This window comes from Anolis sagrei, chromosome 2 (genome assembly GCF_037176765.1).
Source record: "Anolis sagrei isolate rAnoSag1 chromosome 2, rAnoSag1.mat, whole genome shotgun sequence".
In the NCBI taxonomy this organism is placed as follows: Eukaryota; Metazoa; Chordata; class Lepidosauria; order Squamata; family Dactyloidae; genus Anolis; species Anolis sagrei.
The window spans coordinates 263,248,079-263,262,442 of NC_090022.1; positions in this window are offsets into that span (position 1 = coordinate 263,248,079).

Here is a 14,364-nt window from a genome sequence, read left to right on the forward strand (position 1 = left end):
TAAGGAAGAGTTGTACAGATGCTGTGGACTGTTTAAAAAAGACATATCCACAGATCCTAGAGCAAATCAAGACTGCATTTTCCCTAGAATACAAGAGGACTCAACTGAAGCCATCATACTTTGGCCATATCATTAGAGGATATGACTAACTGGATAAGACAATAATGCTTAGGAAGGTAGAAGGCAGTAGAATCATAGAGTCATAGAGTTGGAAGAGACCTCGTGGGCCATCCAGTCCAACCCTTGCCAAGAAGCAGGAAAATCGCATTCAAGGCACCCCCAATAGGTGGCCATCCAGCCTCTGTTTAAAAGCCTCCAAAGAAGGAGCCTCTACCACACTACACGGCAGAGAGATCCACTGCTGAACAGCTCTCACAGTGAGGAAGTTCTTCCTAATGTTCTGTTGAAATCTCCTTTCTTGTAGTTTGAAGCCATTATTCTACGTCCTAATCTCCAGGGCAGCAGAAAACAAGCCTGCTCCCTCCTCCCTATGACTTCCTCTCACATATTTATACATGGCCATCATGTCTCCTCTCCACCTTCTCTTCTTCAGGCTAAACATGCCCAGCTCTTTAAGCCGCTCCTCATAGGGCTTGTTCTTCAGACCCTTGATCGTTTTAGTAACCCTTCTCTGGACAAATGCCAGCTTGTCAACATCTCCCTTCAATTGTAGTGCCCAAAATTGGACACAGCATTCCAGGTGTGGTCTGACCAAGGCAGAATAGAGGGGTAGCATGACATACCTGGATCTAGACACTATACTCCTATTTATGTAGGCCAAAATCCCATTGGCTTTTTAAGCCACTGCATGACATTGTTGGCTCATATTTAACTTGTTGTCCACAAGGACAAAAAAGAGGAAAACTGCACCATAGAATGATAGACTCAATCAAGGAAGCCACATCCTTGACACTGCAAGATCTGAGCAGGGCTGTTAATGGTAGGATGACTTAGAGGACTCCCATTCATGGAGTTGCCATAAATCAAAACAGACTTGATGGCAGAATACCAACAGTGGAGGTGACAGTGATAATATTGCATGTGTGTCAGGCAGTTTTACAGCTACATCAGAGAATAACAATAATAAAAGAATTATGAGATTTGAATTCAAGTAAAAATGATAGTTGAGAGAAATGCCTTTAAAACTGCAAAGAGCTGCCATTCTAATAATTGAGAAGAAACTGCAGGCAAAATGTCTGGCCAGATTCATGCGGTTTACTAATAGAAAATGCCAGCAGCTTTGCTTGTGAGCTTTGTTTCATTAAGTGAGCCCTGGTTCTAGACAGACTACTGATGCAGTTGGAGTATATTGCAATATTGGGTTTTCTAAGCAAAAAGACCATGCCAGGCTAATTTTCTCATTATAAATCTCATTCCAGTCCCAGAGGAACTAATTAAGATCTTTCATCATATATCTGTGAATGTTGAGCCAAGCCTTAATAGTTAATTGTTTGAGTTTCTCATTACCTTGAGCAGATCATTGTCTGTGATAACAGCTGCAACGGTGTCATGGTAAGTGTTGGGCCGGGATTTGGGAGACCCCCCCCCCATCCTAGTCCCCACTAACCTAGGAAACTCAATGTGTGGTTGTTGTGGCAGTCATTGTCTCTCCATTTGACCCACTTTACAAGTTTGTTGTGAAGTTAAATTAGGGAGAATCGGAGCCATGTACATTGCCTAGAGCACATTGTAAGTTGAATTACAGATATAATTAGCAAGAACATTGCAAGATATAGCTGGCTCACATGTGTGGCCCTGTTACCTGACCAAATGCTACCGGGGGATGAATACATCTTCATCTTTTTCAATGTATGCCAGATGTATAAATCCACTCCCCCAGCCTGGCAAATAAATATTGTTTGAAATTGTTGCAAGCTGCCTTGGGCCCTATGCTAAGAGAACAGCAGGATATAATTTAAATGGATAAATAAAAGTTAATTCTACATTTCCACCATTATTCTCAAAGCATAATATTGTATTCTATGGACTTTACTGCCTAATTGTGGGACAAAGTAGTATTTGTAAAGTACTACATCACAATATTAAAACATTGCAATAGTAACAGATTGTACTAAAGGACTATGGCTGGCATGCCTAAATAGAGATTACACACACATAAGTGCCTTTTTGGACAAGGCACAAAAGGCCATTCCCTTGCCTTTGAGCTCAGTCCAAAAGCAGTCCATACCTGGCAGCATCATGCTCCAGGACACACTGCTGCTGCTATTCTCTTCGCAGAGAAAAGGAGAGGGAGTGGGATGAAGATCTGACTGCTCTGAGCTCCCAGGGGAAGGAAAGTGGGGCATATCATTTCAGAGTGCACTTAATTCAATATTTGAGGGAAGTGGTGGCACCATCAAAATGCAGTTATTTCTAAAAGTGTATATATCCCTTTGGAGTCCCCAGTGGTGCAGCGGGTTAAACTGCCGATCTGCTGAACTTGCTGACTGAAAGGTTAGTGGTTCAAATCCGGGGAGTGGGGTGAGCTCCCACTGTTAGCCCCAGCTACTGCCAACCGTCAGCTCAAAAACATGTGAATGTGAGTAGATCAATAGGCAACACTCAGGCAGGAAGGTAACGGCGCTCCATGCAGTCATGCCGGCCACATGACCTTGGAGGAGTCGACGGACAATGCTGGCTGTTCGGCTTAGAAATGGAGATGGACACCACCATCCAGGATTGGACATGACTAAACTTAATGTCAAGAGGAAACATTTACTTTTACCTATATATCCATTTGCTTTTTTGCCATACTTCTTAAATTTGCCACTAAGAATGGAAAATTAGAATTATCAGCTTCACCAAATCCCCTAATGCTTCACAAACCTAGAAAAACCAGGATCCTACAAAATGCAGTCATAGCAATTAAACTGGACTCATAGTGCTAGGATGTTACAATGTGAAAAAGCCCAAAAAGAAAGGAGTTAGAGGAGCAACACTGATCTTTGTCATTGATAAGCAGTAGGAAACTTCTCGACTAGCCATATAAATGCAAGAAGCTCACTGACCTTTTCCCCATGTGTTTCCAATATCCTACACTTCAGTTTCAGATTATGGTGCTGGAAAATAGTCATTTCTTTAAAAGAAGATAGCAGCGCAAATATGTTAATTTTCCATCTAATTTCACCAGCTCGGAGTCCTGACATTTTCAGATGAAATTCTGATTGAATGCTTCCTAGAAACAGAAAATCTTCCTTCAGGAAAAGAAAAAGTTAAATCCTGGTTATGGGACCGAATATTTGCATGGTGATAGTGCAACAATTGATATCTCAGTGCAACAATGAAGAATTACAGATGACAATGGCTCCTGATTTATGTTCTCAGAATGTGTGATTTAAAACAACTGATTTAATTGATGTGTTTTAATGATGTGATTTTAATGTATATGTTGCTTTATGCCGATATGTGTTCAAGGCATCAAATTGTGCCTTTGTTGTGAGCTGCCCTGAGTCCCCTCTGGGGTGAGAAGGGTGGGATATAAAATAAATGAATGAATAAATAAATGTAATGCTAAAACTCTCAAATCCCCCGCCCTGGTCAGCATGATAGGTGGGGAATACTCTGTAACTCAAGAAAGTAACTTTTTCAAGTTCTGGTGGGTATCAGGGTGCTATACTGTGTGAAAGCCCAGCAAACAATTCCTGAGCTACAGGGAACTTTTGTATTACAAGCATTAAGTATCTTCTTCACTTTAAAATGTCATTTATCTTTCTATAGCACAATGTGCAACCCAATCAGTCTTATTAGAAAATGCCATTTTAAATGTGTGTAATGAATTTGAGGAGTGGTGATGGGCTAGTAGGGAGTAAAATGATGAATCTGTCATTTGATTTTTTACATCCTGTTCAAGAAGAATTAGGTCCCCTCTCAAAGAGATGGCTCCCTGGTGAAGAATAGGATCATTCTTTCTGAGGCTGTTGTTTCTCAAATGCTGGGATTTCTTCAATGCAAGCAGTGCTAAATTTGTCACATAGTTTCTTTATAAACTTTAATTCAGAGCTCAGAATAGCATTAAGCTGCTGCACACTGCTGGAATTTAAAGGAAAGATCAAGTCACCTAAGTATGGAAAAGTCATCTTCTTGTCTATTTTTGCTCAAAATCTAAGTTGCAGTTTAGTTTCTGATATACATAAGATATATCATATACTATAATATATATCTTATAATATAATATATTAGGCTGGTGTTTCAATGATTACAACTCCAAGGCTTTCATAGCATTGAGTCACAGCAGTTAAAATGGTATCAAACTGCCTTAATTAAATAATGTAGGTGCACCCAGATTCAGACTTGCTCAAGGAAGATTCAAACCCCGATCCACAGAGTTGGAATCCAAATCTCAAACCACTACACTGGCTTTTGCCTAGAGGCAAGCAGGCTAGATTAAATGTTCCTTATTTCATCTACTTAAGTTATCCCCTCTTGATCTGGGATCAGCTCTTTAACTGAAATTTCAGTATTAATTTCCAAAGAAAAAATATAGTTTTTTCCCCTGTATGTGTGAAAGAGAGAATGCGAAAGAGAGAGAGGGAGTGTGTGTGTGTGTGTTCTAATGACAAGCTGTGGTTGATGCTCAAGGCTTAATGCTTAATGACATCACCAAGTGCAGTCCCTAGATTTCAGCTTTGGTCCAAAAATCTGAAGGGCTGGAATGATCCTCCTGAGCTGGCAAGTGTTGGACATGTACATGTTTGCCTGCATGTTAAGTAACCATGATGTTGTAGAAGTTGACTTTTGGTAATCTGCCACTTTCTTCTCCTCCTCTTTGTCACTTTCTTTCTTTCTTTCTTTCTTTGCAGCTGCCTATCTCAACTTTTGACCTCTTTCATATTGACAGAAGAGTGGGTAGAGACATCTGTCTTTGCTTCATTACTTAGGTGGAGATCATCGGGGCAAACAACTGAGAATAAAAGTAATGATGAAACTGGGACTCCTTTTGTGACTTCTTTCATATGTCACTGAACTTGAACCTGCTTTGGTGTGAACAGAGGAACCGTGCAATTTCAGGAATGTCTGCTATTTGGTTATAAAACATCTTTGATCCCACTCCAATTTTCCTTTGCTGAAAATATGGTGAGGTTAAGATAGGGCACTATCTTATCTAAAGCTGAGTGATTGCTACTTAAATAAATTGTCAGACTTCTTTTCTTCTTGATGTTGTAGTTCTGATAATAAAGGAAAGGGCACAAAAATGTTTCATTGATCTTTTTTAAGGAAAGACATGATCACGAGAGGAATTATTACTCTCAGTTCTGAAATGAAAGGACAAGCTCTGTCATGGAAATCTATTATTAATTTCTCTACCTTAACTTTATCCTATTTTCTCTCTACACAGGGTGGCCTTTCTTCATCATCCACTATTTAATTCAGCCTTCTCTGCGCTGAGTCCTCCATATGTATTGGCTGCCAACTCCCATAATGTAATTTTGGGAATAACGCATAAAGTTATAACATAATGTGAGTTTAGGAATAACACATCTGGCAGGCACAAGGTTGTGCCACAGCATGAAGCTGGATGGTATTTCTCCAAGGGGCAGCTTTGACATTTAATTCCTTTTTCTTGTGTTATTTAATTCTTTAGAAAAGCTGCAATTGTAGCCCTTGTCCTCTTTACAAGGAGGTCTATTAAGTAGCCCCACTGACTGAAAGGTGCAGTCTCTCTACACCTTTATATTTCTACTTTGGCAACAAAGTTTGGAGAACAAGAAGAAAAGGGCATTGCTCCCGAAAACAGTGGTTTTCAAAAATGTTAGATTTTGTTCTTACTACTGCTATCTTCAGCTAACCCAGTTAATGGTCAGGGTTGATGGGAACTGTAGTTTAGAAAGATCTGAGGATCTAGGATTAAAAATTGCCCTGAATGGGTTTATCATTTGCCTAAGACACCTTGGTCTTATGACAGGTATATGTCAACAGCACAGTTTTCCCCCATGTAAAGTGAAACACCTTCCTTCTGTAGTCTTCATAAGACACTTGCCATTTCCTTTCATACCCTGGTTTGTAGGCTAGGATGAAAATAAGCTGCTTTCCTACATTATCTCATTGAAGTGGCAAGTGGTGCCTCCAAACATTGTAAATAGCTGTTCTTACAAGCCTCTAGGAATCTTCCCTTGATGTCCCCTACTGGCAAAAAAATTCTGCCAAAATGTTCCCCAGATTATAGCTATATAAGTGGTTCAGATGATCCCAAATCTTGACATAAATTAAGCCATTTCTAACTAATTTGTGCCAGCTCCAGATGAGAACAGATTGGCCTAGTTAAGTCCTGGTAAAGAATGGCACAGATTAAACTGTCATTCCAGAAATCTCAACATCAAAAATAACTGGGACAAGCAGGGCAAATGTGTCTCAACATGACTATATGTGGAAAACCCAAAGAGCTACAGCCGTGAAGGTAAGCAGATGTAGTGCTTTCACACCTCTGAACTACAGATTTGAGAGAGCCGTATCTTTTTGAGGTCAGGGTCACAAGTTGCATCTTTTTATATCCTGTAACTCTGATTCCATTTGTGCAACTGCACCTAAATACTTGGGCAGTAGTATTGTATTCCATCAATGCTTCTGATGGTTTAATATGGTTTAATATCCACAAAGGTTTATGCTGATATAAATCAGCTAGTGTGTATCTACACTGCACAATTGTTATTTATATCAGTTTTATATCAGTTTTATATCAGTTTGATTGTCAAGGCTTTTCCCTATCGAATCATGGTGAAGTAGTTAGAATGCTGTAGAAAGTGGTGATAAACTATGATAGTTATGCAAAGATGTTACCAGATTCTTCCATTCCAGCACCCCCTTTTTCTTTTCTTGCGGTTTACACAGTGAATCATTTTCTTCCTGCTCCTGCATTGATGGAGTCTCATCACCTTTTCATTAAGCCCATCACTGTGTTGACACCTGTATCCCCCGTCAGGACTCATCCTGGAGTAAGTTCTTCCACCAACATCTTCTCTGGTTGGTTGATTCTCTCACTCTATTGTCCACAGATTCAATCAAATAACAGAGCTTGCCAATAAGCCTACAACTCACATAACCTAACAGCAAGCATGACTAGCTGAGAGAGTTGTAGGAGTTGTCACTTGGACACATCCAATCTAAAGTGGATGCTCTGGGGAGTCCGCATGATGTGCAGCTGGATTTGTTGTAGTACCACTATAGCCAGCCATTAATGCAATCAACAAAACAGGGGAATATCCCACAGAAAGCTCTTTAAACTGGCTTATTTGGGTAGGCATACATGAGAGTGTAGTCTTGCACATCTGGAGGGTATCAGGAATGGGGAAAGCCCCCCCCCCCCCAAGAAAGAAACTTTTCAACTTTACCACCCAGCTATCTTGAAAAATATATTTAGTGCAATCAAAAATTCTATCCAAGTTACACCAGCTGGAGTAGTCAGTGAGCACATCTAAAAGTGCTTTGAATAACTGGATTTTGGAGATTTTCTGCCAGAAAGGGCAAAGGAAATAAAATATTATCTTTTTTTCTTTTTAAGAGCTTATCACTTCAAGCTAAAATGCTTTTAACCACTAATCTTCAGAAATATTTTGAAAAATGTTTCTAACTATGCTTTTAGATCCATTGTTGTAATGGAAACACTTCCATAAGATTTAGAACATAATAAAACTTGCACATGATTTTTATTTCGTGCCTTCTAATCCTGTGCCCAGAAGGTAAAACTGTCTGCACAATTAGATGTTTTAGCCTTTGTTTTTATATATGTTAAGGATTCTCCATTGAACATGTAAATAATTACTTTCAGAGCCTCAAGATCATAAAAAAAAGGGTGGAGTTCAAAGGGAAGCAACATTCTTCTTTGCCAGGCTTTGAGACAAAATGCTTACATAGGTCAAACTCATTTGCAAACTCATTTCCCCTATTTATCACATGTCTCTGCAGGTTTGTTACCCAAACTATTTGAATGGGTGAAGCCTCCCTGGTGTACCTAAACCACTTGTTTTTTGTTTTTGTTTTTTGGTCTGACTTTGCATGGGCAAACCTTTGCTTCTCTATTGCCTTCAATCCCATGTATAAAAAATCTGAGTAATTTGAGTTAGCTATTCTGAAAGGAAATTAATATGTGGTGTAGTGTGGATTGATGTATGTGGGTGATCTTGCTTTAGGGCAAAGACTTGGACTAAATATCCTGTCTAGCTCTATGAGTCAGTGATTGTAATCCTGGGTATGGGTGAGGAAGAGTTGCTGCAGCTATCAAGCAAAGCCCTGCCCTGTTCGGAGTGCAAGATTTATGTGCACACAGTCCTTTCCTTCTTTCTGTCTTTGATTTATAGTCTCCCCTTTCCTCACAAATTGGGACTTAAGGCAGGCCACAATATAATTAAAAACAAGAATAAATTCTTTTTTTAAACCCCTGCAAATTAGAATATGAAAAACATAATTAAATAAGCTATAGTTTTTTTAACGTACACGTACACAGTCACTACTATGTGTTCTTGACTTTCTTCTTCTGCAGAGTACTTTGGGGCAGCTACTATAGATTGCCGTTCAAAGCAGATCTTAGAAAGCTTTCTTTGGTTGGATTGCAACTCCTACTTGTGCTGAACAGTAGCACTTGCAAGGGAGTTAAAAACAAAGTTGAGAAAAACAGACTTTTTCCTGTTTAATGTAGAATTTGTAAAATTCAATTTCTATCCAGAAAAATATTGTCATATTTGTTTATTATTTGAATGTACATGCTCTGAGCAATTGTGGCTTATATTTAATGTATCCCCCTTAATTACAAAGAGAAAGTGTGCCTCCAGGTCTTGGGTTTCCACCCTGAAATCTCAGGACCTGAGGTGCTGCTGACCTGATAAATGCAATGGATTCTCAATGTTCATTGGGAATTAGTTCCAAGGTCGCATGAAGTATCAAAAAACACAGATGATCATGTCTCTAGTAATAAAATAGCATAGGGCAGTAGGTGATGTGGTGGAGCCCACCAGCTGCCCTCTTCCACCATGGGAATGAATAAGCAGAAGTGTTGCATTGGCTGCCAACCATCATGTCCCTCTGCAAGCTGCTCTAAGGTGCAAGAGGGTGGCTGACAGGTTCTTTGGAGGTAAAGAACACATGCCTTATGACCAGGGCTTGCCACCACCTCTGCTACTGCCTGGTTGTATTATATGTATGTATGTGTGATGGACTTCAACTTAGAATTTAGCCATGTTGTGAAGGCAAACAGGAAAGGCATGTGGTGATGATGATTTAGGGGCCTTCTGCACATGCAGTAAAACCCGGAAGTAACCAGGATTAAAAGGGGGGGTGCTAAATGAAATTTGGGAAAATTGCGGGTAGAATCAAGTCAAAAATGGCGTCACAGACATACAGGTGCCTAAAGGGAAGGTTAATTGGAAAGCAAGTAGAACTTTCAGCAACCATTTCTTTCCTTCTTATAACAGTAAACAGAGCTTGAATTAGCAGTTGGTTGAAGAAAGAGATAAGAAATAAGCTTGTTGTGTACATTGGGATCTTTGCATGTGTGCATATGAGGTCCAGCGCATCTTGAAGATATTTTTTTAAAGCTTCTGCCAGATGTCCCCTGTCCCTCCCTCTATCTTGATCTGGTTCAAAGGAAGGTGTGAAGATGGTGGGGCATCATTTCCCAAGACTGACAGGTCTGTGTGTGGACTTGCTGTCAGGTCCCAGGATTCCCCCCCCCCCCCACCCAGTTTTTAAACTTGCATTTTTATGCTGTCTGGAAGCACCTTTAGCTTTTATGCTGTCTGAAGCACCTTTAGCTCTACATGTAAAATCACTTGCTTTATTAGATATCCTGTATTTTTAAAAAATATTAAACTTAAAAATATTTTGTATCTGAAGTTGGTTAAATCTGGGGATCTGCCCCTACAGATATGGTAGGCCCATTGTAAACTGAATGCACAAGGAGAACAGTGATAATAATCTTTCAATCCAATGTCTGCAGAGACTGCATGTAATTCTTTGTATTACATATTGCACTATTTATGCCTGATCCAAACCCTGGGAAAACAGCCATAAACTCCATGCAGTCATTCAAATGACATTATTAACTGAAATATTCATACCTTATTTTAGAGCATAAGTTCAAATATCTACAATAGACTTTTCCAACCTGATGCATGCCAGATGTGTTAGATTACAATGCCATCATTTCCCACCTAGCATGGCTCCCTTGCATATTGGATGAAAATGATGGAAGTTATAGTCCGACACATATCAAAGTTGCAGGGTTGGTGTATAATATAGACCAGATGTGGGCCACATATGTTCCATGTCTAGAGTTACTTGTACACCCTCCATCTCAGTTACCCTCACACCAGCAGTGCCAAAATTGTCAACAGACTACACCACCAAAATGTTGTAGTAGAGCCAATGCCCATCACCACCACCACATACACTTTTTGGCCTACCCTTTTCTTTGGAAAGAAAGTAGACATTCTGCTTTGCCCAACACAGGAAGTTACTCTGGTATTTTCTTTCACCACAGAAAACTGTTATTGCTGCCAAAATTTATCAGTGGTAAATGTATAGAACCAGTGGTAACGGAGACTTTGTTAACTTTATATAGTAGTAGGAGAAAGTATTTTAGTGGAGGACTGAGAAATATGATTAACTACTACAATAAGCTATGGCAAAGATGATCCTGGTCCAGAAATAGAAAACAAGAGGACATCAATTATGCTGACTTCGTCTGGGATACTGACCATGTGAAATCAGCATAAATTCACTGGATTTTACATGTACTGTATAAAAGTAAAGGTTCCCCCTTGACATTAAGTCTATTTGTGCCCAACACAGGGAGGGTGGTGCTCATCTCCATTTCTAAGCCGAGAGCCGGCGTTGTCCATAGACACCTCCAAAGTCATGTGGCCAGCATGACTTCATTGAGTGCCGTTACCTTCCCACCAAGACAGTACCTATTGATATACCCACACTTGCATGTTTTCGAAATGCTAGGTTGGCAGAAGCTGGACCTAACAGCAGGAACTCACCCCAGTCCCTGTATTTAACCACCAACCTTTCATTCAGCAAGCTCAGCAGCTCAGCAGTTTATCCTATTGCACCACCATATATGACCATGTATAGGTCATATTAAATTATCTCAAAAGCTTAGAGATATGCAGTGATGTTGGAAGCAGGGCAGGCACTATTTCTTCTCCACGTTGAGCTGGTTCTGAGATAGGACTTGTCTAGCCTCACCTTCTGTCTTTGTCCATCATGATTCAAACATAAATCTAGATTTATTCATCCATTAATCTGACTTCAATGGTCCACAGTATGGGTAGTTTTTCATGAGGTAAGGTTTATATAAACCTTGTGTTGTTACACTTAAAACAAGTGACAAGAGGATACCTTTCCAAAATCGTGGAATTCCCAAGCATGGTTAGTGGTATGGACTGAAGGGCAGACTGGAATAACAGACAAGCTGGAGGACCTACTAAGAATCACAGAATAATACTGTTGGAAGGGACTCAAGGGCTAGAGACTCATCTCTATCTCATGTCATCCAACTATCAGCCATTCTGACACATAGTACATGGCCATAAGCCAAAAGGGAGGACAGAACATATGGACCAACCATAAAAATCATTTGTCCCAAGATGGGAGGATAGTAGGCTCTGGAGTGTGGAAAGGGGCAAGCTCCAGGCACCAGGACTTGAGTAATTTATGATATTTAGCTAGGCCTATATAGAAGGGCAGTAGTGTGAGACTCTGGTATTCCGAACAATAAAGACTTATGATATCATCAGCCATTGTGCATCTTGGCATATTCTTTCAGAGGAGACTGATCCACAGCAACACAGTTTGACCCAAGACACCTTACAGTTTGTTTGGAATCCCTTATTCTCTCTTTCTTCTGCCTACACCAACATGGCGGGAGGAGAGAGAGAGTAAGACACCACCGAGAACTAACTCGTGGATGTTTGGGGAGAAGAAGCAAGCTTTGAAGGAGGAGAAATGGCAGGATTTCATACTCCACTGAATGTAGCAGCCCCCCCCCCCCCCAAATATGACCAGTTGCTGGCGGGTCACATTATTTCACAGAGCCAGGCCGACAATAGGCTGGGAGCATGGCCCTCCCCACATGACAGGCAGCCAAGAAGTGCAGGAGACGAGGCAAGAATTGGTACAAGTGAAGGAGTTGCTCTATTTCTTGCTCCTGAAACAACAGGGCAGCCCTGGGGTGGCAGGATGCTAGTCCCGGTCGGCCAGCAACTCCTCTTTCTCTGCAGGTAATCTCCCCTGGCCTTTCAGCAGCAGCCCCTTTCCCCCCATCGGCAGAGGAGTGATGGAAAGAGGTGCAGGGCCCAGCCACAGCACAGAGGGGAGATGAAGCTCCAAGCCGCCTTTGACGGGGACACAGAGAAATTGTCCTTCTTTTTAACAAGAGTGGCTGTCTCCATGACCAAGTGGGCAGGCTCTTTTGCACATTAATTGGACAAGATCCAATATGTGGCTGACCAGCTGGACGGGGCGGCAGGGGAGTGGCCGCTGGCCTTGTATGACATTAGTGCCCCAGAGCTGAACAACTTGGATGCCTTCGTGCTGGCTCTGAGATCATGCTTCGAGGACCCCCTCCACAAAGACCATCTAAACTGAGTTTTAAAACTTCCAGTGAAAGAGTGTCTACCATATTCTGAAGTGGTCAATTTTAGTACTGAACAACTTGTACGATTATGAAATTACTATTATTGTTTAATTGTTTAGTCATATTGGTCATCATCTCATTCTGGTTTGAACTTTTGCTATGTTATATCCCTGTTGGTAGCTTCAGATCTTTGAGGTGGGCTATATTTTTAAAGAAAAAACAAAGAAAAGAAAGAACAGAACAACAAGATGTGATACAGAGAAGGTGAAAAATGTTCTCCCATATTAGTTTTTATTTCTAGAACATATTCAGCATTTTCCTTTCTTTTCAGCTAAGTCTTACTCTGTGCTGTAATAAAACAAACACACTGAAATAAAAATTGTTTTGTAGTATAACCTGAAATGTCTAGTTTTAATAATGAGGAAAATAATACTAATAATGCCTTGAACATTTTTGAGGTTCAGTTTTCTCTGTCCAGCTGTTTATGTAATGTGTGGTTGTCAGAATATTAGGTTTTGGATTCCAGATGTTTTGGCAAGAAGAAAGGGTAAATATAGAAAACATAGAAAAACCTCATGCCACCCAAGTAGATGCTAAGTCAATGACCTAGTTTTGGTTTACCAGCCAATCACTTACATAGGAGTAGTGCTCACTGAACTCACTGAGATTTACTTCTGAGTAGACATGTTTCAGATTATATTGTTCATTAAAAACGAGCTAGGAACTCCTTGGTGTTGAATAACATAAATATGCTAAATTTATTTATTTACTTATTTGGGGCTTTTATATCCCGTCCTATCTCAACCTCCGCGGAGGGACTCAGGACAGCTAGAAATATGGCTGTATTTATTATATAATTGCAGCCTAGTAGCTTTTACAGCTTTTGTACATAGAAAGACTTTCTGTTGTGTTTTTAAAAGCACTTTCATTTCAGTAACACAGAACATTTCCCTCTTTAAAATTCAGAAGCGCTTTCTCGTTATAGCTAACAGATTTCTCAACTGTTGGAATAATTTGCTTTGTATTTTAGCATTTCACATTTTCATCTTGATCAGTATTCTGGCGTTATATATTAACGAAATGTTTTAATTATTTCTTATACATGCCTACATTTGCTTTTCCACAATATATCTCAGTTAGGTTTACTTGTTTTGATGCCTCAATCCAGATCATTCTGAAAGCCCAAACCTTACAAAAGTCATTGACTATGGAGTTACTTGCTTAAAAAAAGAAGGAAAACTTGAATGGGGATAGGAACATATTTAAAGAAGCATGCAACATAGATTCCTTTACAAGATACATGCATGGTGGGAAGTTTCCATACATAGAAGGGGAAAGAGAAGTGCTGTTTATGTTTTTTGTATGGCATCAAGTCATTTCTGACCTATGGTGCCTCTAAAGTTCAGAGATGCGTGGCCATTGTCATCTTTTGAGGGGTCTTCCAGACAGGCCCAATTGCGAAAGGAACTGGGATTTAAAATCCCGATTCCTTTTTTTAATTTAGGCCACACACAGGGCCCAAACCTCTGGTTGGCCCTTCTAAAGCTCTGCTATTTTGATGCACCGGCAAATTTCTGTTCTTCTAACAGATCAGAGATAACAGGTTATTCAGTCTAACAACAGATACCATTGCCTTGTATAATTATATCTGGTTGTATACCACAAAAGAAGATTCTACTCTAAAAGGTTTTTGGCTGTTCTCCAAAAGGTCATGCTTTTCTAAAAGTTACAATTTTCAAAAGGGTTTTTTTCCCCCAAAAGAGTATGAATGCCATTTTTCAAAATCTCAGGAC